We start from the raw sequence: 19,219 nt of genomic DNA on the forward strand, positions 1-19,219 counted from the left end.
CGATTCAACAATTCACTTTACAGTATTTTGCCTCTTCACTCTCTTCATTGTATCCCAGGAATCTGTAACATGAGCAGCAGTCAAGATGCTTGCAAACTTGCATGCTTTCGCTCTCTCTTGCACTTCCCTTTGCACATGCACTGCTGGCTTTTTGCAGAGAGTGCAGAATCGCAGTTCTCGTGTGTGTGCATGAGGCCACGGTCCATGCATGCCTGGATACAGTCTAAAAACAACCACAGTGCATGGTAGAAAGCCATCTTTGACCCGGCTTCATGCTAATCACTCAGTTAAAAATGCCCATCCTTACATTACAGGCATTTACGTTTAGCAGATGCTCTTATCCGGAGTGACTTACAAAACTCTTTTACATAGCATTTACATTGTATCCATTTATATAGCTGTATATATGCTGAAGCAATGCAGGTTAAGTACCTTGCTCAAGGGCTCAACAGCAGTGTCCTACCTGGGAATCAAGCCTATGACGCTGAGGTTACAAGACCAACTCCTTACCCATTATATTACCCCACATACTGCCATAGCATTCCAAAAATGTTCAGTGCCCATACGTCAGGCTCACGATATGCGATGTTGTTACAGCAATTTCTGCATATGGAAGTTTGAAAGGAGATTTGACGTATTATACCATCTACTTTCATAATGCAATGCACTGTTGAAGACCAACTGACTGAAAGTATGTGTGTATGTAATTCACTATTAAAGGCACAATGGCAGTGGCTTGTCAAGTTTTTAGCGATTTCAATTCGGCAGTCTCATCATATGTGTCTGAAGTCCCCAGGCTGAGGAGCAATAATACAATCACTTAAGTGATCAAATGCATGTGTGAATTTGCAATGAACAGCTTGCTGAGCTGTGCTTACACCGAGCTGTTGGGAGTGCTTCTGATCAAATTTTCTGAGTGAGCGCTGAGCTTGAGATGACTCATAGGAATGCATATTTAGCAGTTTCTGAGGGCATTTACAGGATGGCATAACGGAGGGGGAGGGGGGTGGGGGGGAAGGGTACAAGGGTGCTTGCACTGAGCTGTACCACAAATGAAATTATGAGCGCTCAGTTACTTTTTATGTATCATGCATTGACACGAAGAATATTATTATGAGTGTTCATTACGTCTGTATGAGCATTGGCTCAAGATATTTTTGTCAATGTTGATAATGCTGCTGCTTCTCCTTGGCAACTGAAATTCTTCTCCTGGGAGACGCTTAATCTTTGCGCCCAAATGTTTCCCACTAGCTGTGCTGCTGTGATCTACTCAAAAAAGGTCTCTGCACCACTCCAGCTCAAAGGCCTCTCCAGCTTGTTTTATAAGCTGCACGGCTAGTCCTGTCATCATTGGACCGTATCTGTAGGCCTCAGATTTGAGTTTGATGCTAGCTGCTGTTAGCCCAACTTCTGCTGTCGATAGAGAAGGGAACTAGCATAGATGCTCTGAACGAACTGGTTTCAACCAGGGGCAGCCCTTGAGAACCATCTTTTAATCACATATATGTTTTTTTTTTTTTTACAATTTGTGATGACCAGTCAAACTAGAACTCCTCTACATTGCTGAAATGCTGCCAGCAGGAGCAGCATACTCTCATAATCTCATGCTAGCAGCTCATGTTAGCACGATCAGCATACTTTCATGCGAGCAGCTCGTGCTCGCAGGAGCAGCATACTCTCATGTGAGCAGCTCATGCCAGCAGGATCAGCATACCATCATGCTAACTGGAAAAGCATACTATTTTCAGTGCCAGCTGAGCTTTGTGGTCGCTGCTCTGGCAGGTGTAGTGGCCACATTTGGAATGCAAGGGGCCGCTCAAACCAGGGTGATCACTTTCATGCTCTGAGGCGTTTAAAATTTGAACTGAAACCTTCATCAAACCCACACATCTGCAACTCTCTATGTGAATATATAAATATTTTTTTATACTGGTGTGGAATTTACCTTGTGCTGAAAAAGTCCCCTTGTTCCGTTGATGGAACACATCTTGATAAATTCTTTTGTGGTTCACTTTGTTAACCCCTTTCATGGATTTAAAAGCATCAGTCATGTTTCCTCTTTGCCTCCTTTTGCTGAAGAGTGTCTTTAAAGTCTCTCCACAACTTCTGTTTAGGAGACCCCAATTCATGGAATCCCACTTCATTTCTCCCCCCAGAACCCTAAAAGGGAATTCACCTGTTATCTGCAAAGGGCCTGTGTGGAAGTTCACTCCTCTAAAACCCTGATTTAATCAGTTTAGGAGGGATTTACCAGCGTTCTTCTAGATCACTGGTATTCAAACTCGGTCCTGGGTGTCCCCTGTGTATGCTGATTTTCATTCCGGCAATCCCAGCCTTATAACAAACAAAAAAATTAGACTGCTTTTCATGTTTAGAGAAATTATTTACGCACTTCAGCCACATTATGTCAGAGATAGTTAGGCATGCCATTAAAATAAAAGTCCCATGTTCACATTGTGCTATATTGCTAACCACTGCATAAAAAGACAACAAAATTTTTTTAACCGGACAGATTCAGGACTGAAGAAAATCAATACACTCCCAAATAGGTTGTCGAACACATGTGTTTAAGTTGTTTTATTATTGTTTTCCTTAAACTGTTATTTGCTATATATAAATGTATATATCAGCAGTATGTATGTACATACTGCTGACTGAGGAGAGTGCAGTCATCTCTGGTCTCCCTCCAAAATGCGTGGTGCTGCCAGCCTGATTCTTTTCACACTGCAGCCCACAATAGTGGAGCCGACGGAAGGCCTGTCATAATGTGGCTTTGACATGCAGTCCACAGGCTAGCTATGGGTATTAAAGATGCAGACACATGCTAACCTCCTCCATTCTCATCTGCAAGGGCTGGCTTTGTTGTGTCTTCATTGTTCTGCATGTATGTATGAGCGATATCTCTTGGTGAGTAATAGGCTGACAGTGGGTACCCTCAAGTGGGCACAATAATGAAAGTACCACGTTTAATCAACTTAATTCAACTGTATTTAACCCTGTGATATGCATGAAATGCATGAATGAAATATTTCACAAACATTCTATTTTTGGACAGATATTGAAATGCCGACATAATAAATGTGCAATGAATATGGATTACACAGAGTATGGGGTGCGGATGAGGCATGCTGACTGAACAAGGTTGAAGAAGAGCCACTCTCCACCTCTCTTGACCCATCTACCTTTCTGCTCATCCCTCGGCTGACACGTGGAATCTAACATCAAACCTATCAAAACATATTTATTTACACAAATCGAGAACATGACATTGAGAAAGACAAAGATAGGATAGATAGTTTGTTTCTTGTACCCTGGGCTACACAATTGCCAATTACACATCGCCCTGTTGAGCTACCGGCAAACGGTAGGCAATGGCATGGCCCAGATTTGGTCTGAGCACGTGGGGCTCACCCATGCCCCACAGGCTGGTGCTTTAACCAAATGAGCCACCCAGTGGCCAGCACCGTATTTATTATGTGTATAATAATATACGGTATTAAGCCCTTACGGTCTTTTTCACTTTAAGTCACCCTGCACAAGAGTGCCTGCTAAATGAATATACCGCAACGAAGCTATTTAACAGCATGCCCTAACCAAGCGGGAGGGTCAGGGTTCGAGAGACCTCGAAGGCCCTAACACCTTATCGTTCTCGCTGCCGCTCCCCCCCAACACCCCACCCCCTCCACCCCCCGCCCCAACACCCCACTCCGCCCACCACCCCACCCCCTGCTCCGTAAATACCTAGCTACGACCGAGCACAAATAAGACGAAAACAAACCAGAAGCCTGCAAACCACTTCCTGGCAACTCAGATGATGTGGTTTGGGTTTGAGCGAGGCCACGCCGCCCGCTGCGCGCGCAGCATCGATTATTTTGCCTCGGCGCTGCGAGCGGCGGCGTGAGCAGAAAGCGGCGGAGCCCGAGTGACCTGGATACCGTTCGCCTGCGCCGCCGCCGCCGCCACGAGCGCTCGCTGTTCAGGACATCGCCCGCGCACGCCTCGGTCAAACACCGACACGTCCGTCAGAAACGACTGCAAACGACAGTCACCGTGTACAGTGATGCAAACGACTGCATTTCTCTTCACATTCTCCAGGACTTTTGCCCGCTTATTTTTTTTTTCTACTATCCCTGCCTTTCGATTTCAATCGCTGGCAGGGATCTGTAGAGCGACTGGAGATTCTGTCAATTTTTTATAAATTAAGCCTTTTTCTTGCAGATCCCACAGCCACACCACGCACAACAGGAAGTGTCTTTCTTTCATTTATTTGTTTATTTAAGGGAGACCATGGAAAAGACCTTCGTCAGTTGTACCAGCATTAGCAGTTGAGCTAAATTGCCTCGGCCAGCCGTGAACTATGAACTTCAAAGATGCAGTTGCTCAGTGCAGAACACAACAATGTGTGATAACAGACACCTCACTGATGAGATAGTGCAAACGGGCTGTGGGGGGGGGGGGGGGGGTAATAGAACAGAAAAGGATAATACACATTCTTCGCCCTGCCCTAAGGATCGAGAGAAGTGGAATAAAATGAACGATGATGAGCGAAACTGAGGTGCTACGTACAATGGTGTTATGAGTGTTTGACAGCCAGAACTGCGAGCTCAGTTTTTCCTGGCGACCGTACGTCACGTACTCCGCCCCTTTCTTCAGAAATGTTATATGTGGTTTTTCTTCAGAAGTACCTTTAATATTTGTCATCTGGCCCATCAAATGAATAGCAAAAGGAAAGGCCTACAGCTGTCTGTCAGATCTGGAGCTTGCTCACAATGGTCCGCGGGTGACGTATTTGCCATAAGGGAAAGTAAAATCTGTTGTGCAATGGCACATCTTCCACCATAATGGTGCAACCAAAACCAGATAGTGTGTGCCATATTTAGGTTTGGTGTCTGTCCAGCTAAAAATAAATAAAAAACATTTAAATTTGATTGACATCATGGTGGACAATGGTGAACCTAAACTGAAATATACTGCAGGTTTTAAGTGCTGCGTGTCTGAGGGGCTGTCTGAGAGTAGTGGAAAAGGAGAAGTTGATGGAGGGAAAAGGTGTGTAGAGGCGCAAGCAGTTTACCCATCAGATACAGGCCCACGGTCTGAGTGAGGAGAAACTGCGACTCGATGGATCTCACACCCAGCAGAGTGCTTGTTTCAGCATCAGGCTTCCCTCCGACCACAACAAAAGACCCTTAAGGCCACTGGTGAGTTTTGACTGAGAGGTGATTTTTTTTTTCCATTATATCTAATCACAAATCAGATATCAAATCACTTCTGTTTACAAAAAATGATATTGTCCTCATATAAAATGGGCATGCTTTTATTTTTTTACTGTACTTAATACTGTTCATATTGAACCTCAAGTGTTTGAATTTGTGCTTTGGGGTGAAATGAAGATAAAAGCCATACAAATGATAGCAGTTAAAATCAGTTAAATTATCCAATCAAAGGATCTAGAACAGCTGGTTCTTAGCCCTGATATTGGAGGACCAAATGATCTGCTGGTTTTCGGATCTACACCACTAAATTGATTAAATTTACCAGTTGATTGCAGTTAACTTAGAAGAACAGACCAGTGTTGTTGTCTTCTTCTATATCTTCAGGCCTACAGTGAGAGAGTGACTGCAGCTGCAAGGAATTGTGGGAAGGAAAATGTTGAATCACTCGGCTGGAGGGGGGAGAGCAGGAGCGTGCGGTGTGGCTGTTTACTTGCGTGGGTTTCAGAGGCTGATGGGAAGAGGGTGACATTGGTTGGCCAACCACGAGGCAGCCAGAAAACAACTAGAGGTGAGGATGAGAATGTTGAGTTTTGAGCTGTCAAATGTGCAAGGTGGTGGAGGAGAGAGAGAGAGAGAGAGGGGGAGAGGAGGCGACGGAGGTTTGATGTGTTCTCGAATGCGCGTGTGGGTGGCTGATGTGGTCAGGACGCCGGCGTACAAAAAAGAACGCGAGAAAGTCAAAAGAAGGGAAAAAATGTGCCTCCCTCTTTCTTGCACTCTCCTTCAGGTTTTGTCACCTTTCACACAAAACAAAATCAGAGACGCGATGTTCGGCCCGCTGGTTGAGTGGCACATAACCTGGCCTCACTCTCGCCATCTTCTCAGCAGGGGGGCTTTGTGTGTGTGGGGCCCCTGCGTGCCGTCGGCTCGCTGTCACAGTCTCACGGCTCGACGAGAGCTCCTAAACCACACGCCACTGCTGCAGGTCTCCCTATCACTCTGCTCATCGCACAACAACTACTGCGGTCAGGCTCCACGCAGCTTTCATCCGCTCACACGCCCAGCGCACCCCGGAAACTTCTCTCTCTCTCTCTCTCTCTCTCCCTCTCTCTCTCTCCTCTCTCTCTCTCTCTCTTCCCCCTCTCTCTCTCTCTCTCTCTCTCTCTCTCTCTCTCCCTCCTCTCTCTCTCTCTCTCTCTCTCTCTTCTCCCTCTCCTCTCTCTCTCCGTCTATGCCTCTCTGTTTCTCTCTCTCGCTCTCTCTGCTCTCTCTCTCTGTCTATTGCTCTCTCTGTTTCTCTCTCTCGCTCTCTCTGTCTCTCTCTGTCTATTGCTCTCTCTGTTTCTCTCTCTCGCTCTCTCTGTCTCTCTCTCTCTTTCTCTCTCTGTTTCTCTCTCTCGCTCTCTCTGTCTATTGCTCTCTCTCTCTGTGTACCTCTCTTTCTCTGTCTGTCTATCTCTGTCTACCTTTGTCTGCCCCTCTCTGTCTATCTCAAATTCAAATTCTTTCTCTATATATCTTTCTCCTTCTTTCTATCTCTCTCTCTATCTCTATCTCTGTCTGTCCATCTCTCTCTTTCTCTCTGTCTCTCTCTCTTTCTCTCTGTCTGTTTCTCTCTCTCACTCACTCACTCACTGTCCCAAGCTTGTGTCATACCACCATTTCTACTAGTTTTTTGTGGTCACCTCCACACCCCCACGGCATCCAGCAATCCGACTGGACGTCAAAGCCGGGGAGTCAGCCGTCCCTTTTGCTCCGCTCTCCCCACCTCAAGAGGTTCTGCTGTGTAGCATAGCAGTGTGTGCACTTCCTGTTTCCTGTTGATCTTCCATCTTCTTGCCCGGTCATCTCTGTCTGAGCCACACCTCTGGGGCCTAGCAGTTGCGGTCTGGATCTTCAGGCTCTCTATCACACACACACACAACCTGACCCCTATGACATTTCCTTTTTGTTTTTGGAACTTCTTATGTTATATTCATTTTACCTGTTTCCTTTATACAGTTTATGCAGTATTTATCTGATATATGCTTGTATAATTTTAAAGTCACATTAAAAATGTTGAGATTTTAAAAAACCTTGTGTAAATAACATTTATTATTATTTTAATACACTAAAACAATCATTGTCTTCATTTATGGCTCTTATTTTCTATTATTCATTATATGCTCTATGTATTATTACTGTATATGAATTCTCTATATTGGATCTATTCCATACATGCAGAGGACATTTCACGTCCCTATTAAAAAGACATTTTTACAACTCTGATTGAGTAATCTTACAATTATGTAACTTTTAACAGAGCTTCATACTTACCAGATTGGCACCAAATTGAGTAGTGAGAGAATCTCGCCCTGTTTTTACACTGAAAATGTTTGTAACCACAAACATAGCAAGTATATTATTGCACACACACAATTACAGATAAATGCGAAAGCACTGGGACAGTTGTGTCAGATTGGTTTGACGTGCTTTTCACTTGCTCAAAATGAAAGTGAAGTCCGAAACCTCAGCGAAGCTAGCGACTGAAAGAGGCAGTGGTAAAGAGGCTCGCCAGAGCACCTCAGAGGATCACATTATGAACACAGTGCTGTCCAAGAGTCACAGACTCAATGCAGTCATCAAATCTAAGGGGTGTGCAACGAAAGGAGGTACGAGCGGTTGTCTGGCAGTCGGAGGGTTGCCGGTTCGATCCCCGCCCTGGGCGTGTCGAAGTGTCCCTGAGCAAGACACCTAACCCCTAAATGCTCTGGTGAATGAGAGGCATCAATTGTAAAGCGCTTTGGATAAAAGCGCTATATAAATACAGTCCATTTAATCCATTTACCAAAGTATTTACCTTGCAATTTATTAAAATTGTCTAAACTTACTTTGTCCCAACTTATGCTTGCTTGAAATAAGGGGACTTGACTCATTGAATGGCATTGTACATAGTACAAAATCATGAAATAAATGTAGACATTCTACATTTTTCCACACAGTCATTGTTTGATTTGAAATACAAATGTTATTAGCACAGGGGAAAACAACCAATTTGCCAGGGTTGTCCCAATACTTTGGTATTTAACTGTACATTGAAGTACTAAAGCAGACAATATCATAAAATTTAAATGCAAATATGTTTACATGATTTTACAGGCCCCCATGATCACACATATATTGAACCAGCAACTGTAACATACAATCTCATACAAACTTAGCCGCAGGGGTAAATATTGAACCGACAAATAAAAATACAAATGCACACTCATTGAACAAATACATCTCTCTTATTATATGCGCTATATTGTGGGTGTGAACAGTATTATTTTTAACGATATTGTCAAAGGGCCCTGGTGCTGGTGCAGTGCAGTAAGATACAATATCAAACGCAATGGTAGACCATGTAGCACAACCTGTTAGGGTGGCCTACTCTCAACCTATACACTGACCCTCCGTGTGGTCGGGCATTTAATTGCCCAACATGGCACTTTCTTTACTGTGATCCAATGTTTTTTTTGTAACCCTCTCAGCTTTCTCTGAATAAACTGTGAGTAAATGGTAAAAAAAAAAAAATTAAATAAACTTCCCACTCTCCTTTTTTAAAACACAGAAACACAATAGATGCTAAATGCCTGTATTGTGCTACCAAAAAAAAACAAAACAACATATCACTTGTTCATATTTGGATTTATTTCTGCACAAAAGGAAATCTGTGCAAAACTCTTTCAGTTCGCTGAGTTATGCATCTCACGATTGCAAACGCTAAATACATAAGAATGAAAAACAATATGTAGACGCTACTCTCATAATGCAAGAGCTTCTGAAAAGAGGATCCATTCATTTATCTATGACGTCACAAGGGAATTTTTTCTCCCACCACAGTGACTGAATTTTTCCTTCCTAATTTTGACCGATGAAAACAATTCATCAGTCATAATTCAGCAAGCCTAACTGGTGCCAGGAAAATAAAACGATATATACTGAACGTAACTTTACATTTGTTTTTTTTGTGAAGTTTGTTTTTTTTTTACAGCAGGTGAATATTGTACTTTGTAGCAGTAATTCTTAAAGACAGAGTGCAGTCTTTAAGACACAGAGCACAGAGTACAGAGAACCCTAAACCCAGATGCAATGCCAGGCTGGCAGTGAAGACGTTGTCCTCCATACGTCTGCTGTCTGCAGGATTTATGAAATCTTGAGTCATGTGACCTCTACCCAGCTGGCAACCCGACCAGCTCAACGGCAAGGCGAATAACAGCCATGGGAAAGAGCAGATATCTGCATTCACAACGATCCCTCAAACCAGCTGCTGTCACCCACAGACACCAGTGTGTGTGTGTGTGTATGTGTGTGTGGGAGAGAAGAGAGAGAGAGAGAGAGAGAGAGAGAGATGTGTGTGTGGGTGTGTGTGTTGGTATGAGAGAGAGCGAGAGAGGAGAATGGTGATGTGTTGGTAGAGAGAGGAGAGGACGCGAGTGTGTAGGAGAGAAAGAGAGGAGAGAATGAGGGAGAGAGAATGTGTGTGTGAGAGAGAGAAGAGACGACAAGAGAGAGGATAGTCAGAACAACAGACACCTAACAATTATGATATTTTGTAATTTTTTATTTATTTTAATTATTTAGTGTGTATTTTATTTTTTTATATAACGGATTATGATAAGTGTAGTAAACTGTTTGGACAAGTGCTATATTTGTCAGCAATAAAGCACTGAGAGATGAAATGAAATGAGAAAGGGAGAGAGAGAATGTGTGTGCAAGCCAGGTGTGTATGAGAGAGAGAGAGGGAGAGATAGACAGATAGAATGGGTGAGAGAGGAGGATCTAATGTGTTAATCTCGTTTATATTGATATGGTTGTTACCTATGTAGATTTGTGATATTGATTAAAATAAAAACTAATTCTCTCCTTCCAGTATTTTGAGCTCACTGGCCTTGAGTGATTGATGTAAAGTAGGTGGCAGTCTTACCCCCTAACAATTTCATCCCTCCAAAAGGCACGACAAACAAACAAACAAACAATCAGTGAAGTTGTATATCCATGGAAGCACTAACAGGGCAAGAAGAGGTCTTTGAGAAAATGTAGACCATGCAGCCATGTATGTGCATCTCTTCTTTTCAGATTTTTCTCAATATGCAGGATTAATATTTACAGTAATATTGCCATATGCAAATAACTGATGGGGTACTCATATGTACATCTGGACACTGGATGGCTTGAGTCTTGATTTGTTGGTGCTTACTATAGCTGCTTCATTTTATGTGTATGGTGCTAATGAATAATAATAATAATAATAATAATAATAATAATAATAATAATAATAATAAATAAATAAATTAAGATGATAGATTTCTGGCATCACAAAAGTATTGGTATTGCATTCATATGGGAAAACTCAGCAAAAAGTAATCTGGCGTAAAAATACTACAAAACACGTATTATAAAAACTATGGTTTTCATTGAGCAGGGTCTGGCTTGTTTCTGCTTACATTGAGTGTCAATGATGAATTATGTGTGAAGTACTTGTAAAAATAAATATTTGTGACAAACGTTAAAAATCCTCATAATAGTGGAAATGTGATTTATGAAACCTAACTGTAGCTTTTTAATGAATTAGGCACAGTTACAGGTACAGCTAATAAAGGAATCCACACCTGGAAGGTTATGCCAAAATGGTGTCAGACAGAAATGTGACAAAAAACACTGTTAATCTGTGTAAATGTGGAAAACAACACTCACAGGATAATTAATAAACTGGATGCATACAATGGCTCTGCATTTAACATTTCAAATTTTGTTGTGTGGCAAGGTCAAATCTAAATGCTGTTTGTTAAAATGGGAATATTTAGATGGCTTCCGAATTACTGTGAAAATAAGAATCCTGAGCTGTAATGTGTGGTGCAGTCCATAGGGCCTATTCTTGTAAATTTTACAAAAAATGTGTAAAAAGCTTTTACACATAATTAAAAAAAATAAAAAATCATAAATTTGAATTTGCGTTGGCGAAGGAAAACATATTTTGGCGCATTACAATTTTAACAGAAGTAACAGACAAAAAGTGAAAAAGTTCACGGGGTGAATACTTTCAAAACGTGATGTAGGACACTTGCCCTTTTTGATTGTGCTTGTCTGCTCTTCCACAGAGGTGACAAAGAAAATGCTTTTGTTACTATCGCTTAAATTTCTGCATTCTTTTCCAGAAATGAAACATGTTTTGTCAGAGTTTCTGTGGTGTGACATGCAAGTACAGTTTTATAAGAGGTGTAATCCTCCCACTGATTCTGAAGAAGAAGGCAGTTTTGTTTTTTTCCTTTGGGCTTCACAAAGCACACGTGTCTTATCAAAAGTTTTTATTTTTTCACTTGTTTACTGTGACTGTTCTCAATGTAAATGGAGAAGTTGTGTGCAGACGTGCGTATGGGCCTTTCACAACAATGAGCTCTAATGGCCGTCAGGACTATATTTAAAACACTCGTACATTTCTTTTCAGTTCAGTTCAATTCAGTCTTTTTGTATAGAACTGTCACAAAGACACCTTACAGAGTAGCAAGGCAAGAGACAGAGCAAAAAGAGCAAACAGAGCAAACACCAGGCCTGAACCCCCAAATAGAAAGCAATTGCAGATAGCAGCAAAATGTAAAATATCAAATTTAAAACATTGCGGTTGTTAAGAGCCGATACACATTGAAAAGCAGTAGAAAAGTTCAATACTCAAACAAGCCACAAAACACCACAGGATAACTCAGGGATTTAACATGGGCAGGGGGGGGTTAGGCTGTCAACCCCAAAATCAGTCCACGACAGACCTGGGTCAAATATGTATTTGTTTTCCATTCAAATACCTCTATTGATCTTGCCTGGTGTAATTGAGCCTGCCAAAATAACCAGAAGGCGGGGTTTGCACTTTCTGAGAGTATTTCATTGGTTCCAACTCACCAGACAAGATCAGTAAAGCGTAGAAAAATATTTGAATCCAAAACAAATATGTATTTGACCCAGGTCTGATCCACAACGAGAGCTCTCACTCATTACAATGTTCACCAAAACGCCCTTCAGATCTTCCCATGGGGTTCTAAATTAAGCGCAGGAGCCACAGAGCCCTGTTTGCAGGAAGTGGTCAGTATTCTTTTTTTCCGGTCTGCCAGGTGGTAGCAGTCTGAAGATTTCCCAACATGTAATGCTGCTTTCGATCAGTAGGGGGAGCCCAGCCTCCAGCACATGTCCCTCTCCTTGTGCGAGTCTTCATTCCAACCACAGTTGCACATCTTGAATTATGCCAAGCTCTTAGTTGTTCTTAATAGACACTTTCAAAGCCCAGTGTCCAATGGTTAATTCATTTAATTTCACATTGCATAAATAATGATTGTACATAGCATGAATAAAGTTTAAATTAATTAGATCAACTAATATTTATAATTACTTCAGACAGATGGTTTTTAAATTGATCATATTATAGCCTGACAAATAAACAGTTCAAAACAAAAGCAAAGCAAAGTCCAACAAGCCAAACCTGCACCATGTTAATTAATCTAAGAGAAAACAAATTAAGCACAAGCTTTCAACAACCTGAACTGATCAAGAGATTCCAGCAAATACCAGTTTACACAGGCAGCCCCAGGGCGCAGCCTGAGTTTAACGCAGGGATGTTGTATCACCCTTGGTTCATGACTCTTATTATTTTATTATTGGCGTCAGCCCAGTCACTCAATTCCACAATGAAAGTCAACAATGAAAACACTATAAAGCTAGATATTAGATTCTGTCAGGTGAGGACCTGTACTCTATACTTTCTAAACCAGGAATTTATCATAATTTGTTCCTTTATTCAAACAGAATATAGATAAATATACTGTATTGTGAGTAACAGTTGATTATGTTATAAAATGTGCCTTGGAGGAAAATGTTGGTATTTTCCGGCTAATGTGTCGAGGTGGGTATTTCCATTGTTTCTGGTTTCTACAACAGATGACGTGACGCTGTGGTTGACAAATAAATGACTAGACATAATGACTAGACATAATGACTAAACATGTCGACGTCTGTTACGGCTTGTGAGAAATAAACCATTAAGCAAACAGTTACATCATCAGACAGGGACAGAAAAACTTCAAAGCAGGATGTTTGCATAGCTAATGAAGACAAAAACCAAAAACATTTCTTATCATTTGAATGTGTATGAATCTCCAGTTTTGTGATTGACACTTTAGATTTTTGTGAATCACAGACAAGAGTAGCATTTCTATACAATAATTTAGCGTCATCAATTTTGGGGTCTTCACTGTATGTGACCTATAGGGATTTAGACCTGCTTCACAATCATTTCTTTCTGGGGTCCCCATAGGCATTGATTTAGCGCAATCACCTGACTAATGTTACAATCAGTGGTTAATTGCGACCCTATTAAGAGAAAGGTGTCTAAATAACACATGAATGGAACCCTAACATGAACAGGATAAAAAACAAAAAAAAAGTGAGTTAACAAGTACACCAATATCCACCTGCTACACTGTTCACAAACAGATTCAATATATTCAGCACAGTTTGCAATTTGTTGGGTATCATCTGTCGGCAGGACACACAAGAGTGTCAGGAGGTGAGCCTGACAAGCTGCCGGTTTCGCTGTGCTGGAATCACGGGGGAATCAGTTCATTGGGATCGGCGTGTGGAATGCACGCCGGGGTAATTGATTGATTGCTGGTTGCACTGGCCGGGAGGCGGTGCAGCTGATTCTCATTGAAATGAGTTAAAGGGCCAGGTAATAAAGAGGGGAGGTAAGAGGCAGAACACAGGAGAGACACTGGATGAATGAACAGGCTTCCTCATGAGAGGATTTTTAGCTTCGGTTTTTTGCTTTTGCTTTCTTTGACGTTTTTTATTTTTGTATGAGTGTGTTGTCTCATCTGTCCGGCGGTGGCTTACTGGAGGGCGGTCCCGGAGGAGGAACGCTACACTGGTCCCAGAGGAGGAACGCTACACTGGTCCTGTGAGGGGTGACTCTGCGCTGGTCCTGTGAGGGGTGACTCTGCGCTGGTCCTGTGAGGGGTGACTCTACACTGGTCCTGAGAGGGGTGACTGTGCTGGTCCCGTGAGGGTGGTGAACCCAGCGAGTCTCCAGCTTGGCAGTACCGGCGATCAGGACCGGGCCAGAGGGCGGGGTGTGGCGGTGCAGTCCGGGGTATAGGCGAAAGCGGACCAGGACTGGAACCAGTGCCTGCTCTCTCCTGTGCAGTGAGATCCTTGCTTGGTGGTCTCTGAGACCAGGTCGGAGCACAGTGTGCAGCAGAGTGTTCCGGGACGCAGCCCAGAAGCCTAGAGACAAAGTATGAATGGGCGGATGGCAGCGTGTTTTAAGTTTGCAGACGACATCACCATCCTGGGTCTCATCTCCAACAACGATGAGACCGCCTACAGAGAGGAGGTCAGCGTCTTGGCAACATGGTGCCAGGACAATAACCTCTCTCTCAACGTCTGCAAGACTAAGGAGATGATCGTGGACTTCAGGAAGTGGGGGGGTGGGGGAGGGAGGGAGGGACGGAAGCAGTAAGGGGAGCGGTTTCACCCCTGCCCTACCGCAAAGCATCTGCTGGTGATAAACCACAGGTGTTGTCTGTCCAGTAGTGATGACATCACATCCTGTCTTACCTGTCTCCATCCAAGGTATATCTGGCCAGAGGATTCTCTTGGCTCCGCCCTCTTAATGAAGGTTTCCGTAGTGACTGATCCTGCTCCGCCACACAGACAGAGGGGCAGACAGGTTTATGAGGTCTGCTGGCTTTCTCACTATCCAGGCAGTCCCGCCCAAAGCAATTGAGTAAGGCGTCCTTGGATCCCACCCTGCTGTTCTCTGTTCACACAGGAGCCGGTGTGTGAGATCACCTCCTGTGTGTTTGGCCCAATCAAAGGCCCAGATTTTGTTTCAGCCACAAAGTTCCATTGTATTGCATCGCATTCATTTAGCAGTAACTCTTATCCAGAGGGAAGGAACGTAATCACTTCCAAGTGAGTCATATAAGTGACAATGCCAGACTTACAACACTCCCAGAAATCTAAGTATCGAGCAATATCAATAAAGCACTTAACGCACGTTAACTGTGTTAACCAAGAGAACGAAATACTAATTATAATAAATACATGGAGGTAACATTCCTAAAAACCTGACATGTAAAATAGGAGTGCTTTGGGTAGGGGAGAGGGGAACCATGATGCATTGTCATCACTGAAATTACTGTCTGTAAAGTTTCAGGATGCTAACTCTTACAAAATACCTGGATTAACCATCAGGCACAAGAACTGACATGTTAAGCTAAACAAATATTTTTGATGACTGTGTGCCATGTGATCGATCCGTTTCAAAAAAGATGTTACAAACACATTTTCAGTCATGTAAGATATTTTGCAATACTAATAAAATCATGAAATCAAGGGAATCATTAACAAAGGAGCCATTTGAGTTGGTTTGCAGTTAAAGGTCCTATTTAACCACTTTTTGAAAACCTTGCATTACATAGAATAAATGCACAATTAATACTTAGGCAGTGTTTAGTATCTTAGGGTGCAAATTCCTGGTTATGTTGCATGTTTCTCATTTGCTACTGTACTTGGCAACAGTGGCAGGAAGTAAAATAGACACTACAATACTACTACAATACAAGCATTTAGCAGACGCTCTTATCCAGAGTGACTTTCACAAGATTTTACATAGCATTTACATTACATCCATTTATACAGCTGGATATGTACTGAAGCAATGTAGGATAAGCACCTTGCTCAAGGGTACAACGACAGTGTCCAACCTGGGAGCTGAACCTGTGACCTTTCAGTTTACAAGGCCGGTTGCATTATACTACACTGCCACCCATACTATACTATACAGGTTTAACTCAAAACAGTCATTCAGTCATTCTATATTACTCCACTCTGCCTCACCAAATATTTATTGCATCTGGATGCCTGCATTGGTTAAATGTAGTCGGAAATATGTTTCTTTCACATTCTTACCATGCAATGGCTATCATTAACAGCATATTGTTTTGACAGAAAATAATAGAAGTCTGTGGTTCATGGCTATATCACCCTCTCATTTAAAACTATATTTGTATGGCAGCATGCTAATGACGTCTTTTGTCTATGAGAAGTGGAAAAAAAGCCTTTTTCTGGGAAAATTAGCCATCCAGTAAATGAAGGAATTGAGCAATTTGGTTGCGCATTGCACAAGAAACACCCCAATTTGAGAAGCAACCTGCCACGCAATCGCTGTCTCAATATTTAACCGATTACCTCTCAAAACACATACAGTATTGCGTTACTCATTGGCTTTGGGTATAAGAAGCCCCGCACACAGGTGTCAACAGCCATTTTGACTTCAGAGCCGCACGCAGGTTTCAACAGCCATTTTGAATTCACCTCTTTTCATTGCATCCAGAAGAAAAGTTCAACACACAAGGTAATGCTTTCAAATCCTAAATCAACTCTATTTTAAAGATGATGTTGTTATAGGTTGCTCTGCATGATGTTTGCCAAAAGTAGATGTAAATAACATGTGAAAAGTTTGCTGTAAACTAGTATTGCATTGGCCCTTATGGTTCAAAAACTTTATATTCTTAATCTGAATACAGGTTTTCATGGCATGCTGAATAAAAATTTTGCTGCGTGGCAATAAAACAATGCATTTTTTTGCAGAAAGATGGAGATTTTGAAGACTGCACTATTTCTTCTTTTGATTGTGACAGCAGTGGCATCAAAACCAGTAAGAAACATTCAGTTTTCAAATTGAAAATGATAGCCTTGGGGAACAAATTTTGGTCACTTCTCGAACTTCTCTAGTTTGCATTAAATTCCCTTAAAGAAATGTCAGCTCATATGGCAATTATTCAAGTGTTTTGACTGGTTGATATCTCATTGGCAGGCTGGTCGGCGTGGTTACCTAATCAGGCAACGTAGAAGCAGTAGCTCAGAGTCAGACTCCTCAGCGTCAGACTCCTCAGATTCCTCTGCATCCGATTCATCAGAGGAGGCAACAACAGCTCAGCCAACGACAGCTGCACGCCTCATCGATGAGACAACCACCCAAGCAGTCACAACCACACCTCCAAGCACATCTACCGTGATCACTAAATGTTTCACTGTGGATATTTCAACCTCTCCTTCAACCGTAACCCCTGACAACCGTGGGGATAACCTGCAAGCACTTTAATTAAGTTAGTGCTTTATCAGGTTTGATTAGCCATGTTGATATAACTGCTTCTTTTCACAAGTTTGTGGAAATGTAAGTTCACAGCTTCTACCAAATGCAGATTGAATCAAGTCCATAATTAGTAGTTAATTTTAGACTGCTTTGTCCATTTGAAATATATTTGAAGCTTTTCTGAAAATGAAGCAGTAGCAAATGTTCTGTCATCATAAATCACCAAGGCCCCCTTTTCCCATTTCATTACATAGATTCCTTTGAAGGGTTATTACTCTGTTATCAGGCTGTAAAGGATAGGAGGTTGAGAACAAATGTATGAATGTGCTGTTTGTCACATACTTAGGGAAAAACCCTCTTGTCTTCTGTATGAAGTTGCAGCCCATTAAAGTCTCTTACAGTCAGATCCACAATGGTATCCTTTGTGTTTTTTTGTGTTTTGTGCGAGTGAAATGGTTTCCCTGAAAACAGGAGTAACAGACAGAAACAAGATTTACTGGCTCCTAAAATAAGCAAAGGTCAAACTATCACCAGATCCCATAACTTATGAAAAATGAGAAAACAAAATTTAGAAATATTAACAAATATTAGACAGCAGCATTGGTTTTGTTATTTTAATTCCAAAAAAAAAAAAAAAAGTGTGTAGCATGTGCATGTAGCCAAAACGTGTGTAGCTTAGTTTTTCATTTAAGCTGGAACAAAAACCTTAAAAATTTATTCACTTCCGGCCCCATTTCAATTCTGAACCGGCAAAAGCATAAAAAGACAGTAAAATCTGGGATGAAGTACCAATGGAAGGTGTCGGGGTGGGGTTGGCAGGGGAGCCCGGAAGCAGCTTTAAGGTGTATAGGTCTTCAGCCTGCTGAAACAATCCTGTCCAAATTTCCCAATCCAATCCACCCGATCTTATACCACTCCTATTGCCCATTATCCCTACCATTTCTATCCCACCCCCAGTGGAATATTTTTGGCCAGCATTTGATTACTTTTTTTAATACAGATTGACTGGTTGGCATCACTGTGTGTGTTTACTGTCTGTAAGGATCAGAGCTGCTAACTCTTACAAAATCCTTGGTTTCACCATCAGGCACAGTAATATGCACATGAATTTCAACAGATACGTCTGCCAAAGGCATGCCCTGTGATTGATCAATTGTAGATGCTATGAATCCAGATGTAGTCACGTGAGAAACTGTGAAAATCACAACAGCAGCCCCAAAAATCACATTTTTTAAAACAAAAATCAGGTCACTTAGTTCACAGTTCATGACACAATGATACAAAAGTTGGATCAAATATGTGAATTGCATTACACAAGTGCATAGTCTGCATCTAGTGCCTAAGGGTGTGACATCCTGCTTATGTTGTGGCTTTCTTGTTTGCTGCTTGGTAACGGTTGCAGAAGGTTTGTTGCAAGTATGTAAACTGAGACATTAGCACAATATGAGTTTAACAAGTTTAATTTAAAAAGTAAATAGATCAGTAATTTCACCAGCATCGAATCTCTACTGCGACTGAACACCTCACTTGTTTGAACGGCATCTGAAATAAATCTTGTTTTCGCATTCTCAAAAGACAATGGCTCAGCAAAAGCATCTCGTTTTAACAAAAGATTAACATTCTCTTCATAATCCCATGGCTTAACACTTCCCCATTTAAAGCTGCATTTGTGTAGCTGCATACTAATAGGAATTATTATTTTTTTAATTCTGAAAAAGTAGACACGTGGTAATTGAGAGAATGATTAATTGTAAGGTGACCATTGCACAAGATACATAGTCATTTGAGAAGCGATATCTGGCTCGATTGGTATCTAAGCATTTAACGGATTAACAATCCAAAC

The 19,219-nt window shown here is 41.8% G+C and overlaps 1 long non-coding RNA gene across 1 annotated transcript; it reads left to right on the forward strand.

The window, feature by feature from the left end:
- The first annotated feature begins 16,433 nt into the window (after positions 1–16,433).
- Positions 16,434–17,789, forward strand: LOC135239926 (uncharacterized). The gene is made up of 3 exons (XR_010325529.1): positions 16,434–16,635; positions 16,872–16,938; positions 17,098–17,789. It is a non-coding gene; the product is annotated as an uncharacterized LOC135239926 (long non-coding RNA).
- The last annotated feature ends 1,430 nt before the right edge of the window (positions 17,790–19,219 follow it).

The sequence above is a fragment of the Anguilla rostrata genome, chromosome 14 (assembly GCF_018555375.3).
Source record: "Anguilla rostrata isolate EN2019 chromosome 14, ASM1855537v3, whole genome shotgun sequence".
Classification (NCBI taxonomy): domain Eukaryota; kingdom Metazoa; phylum Chordata; class Actinopteri; order Anguilliformes; family Anguillidae; genus Anguilla; species Anguilla rostrata.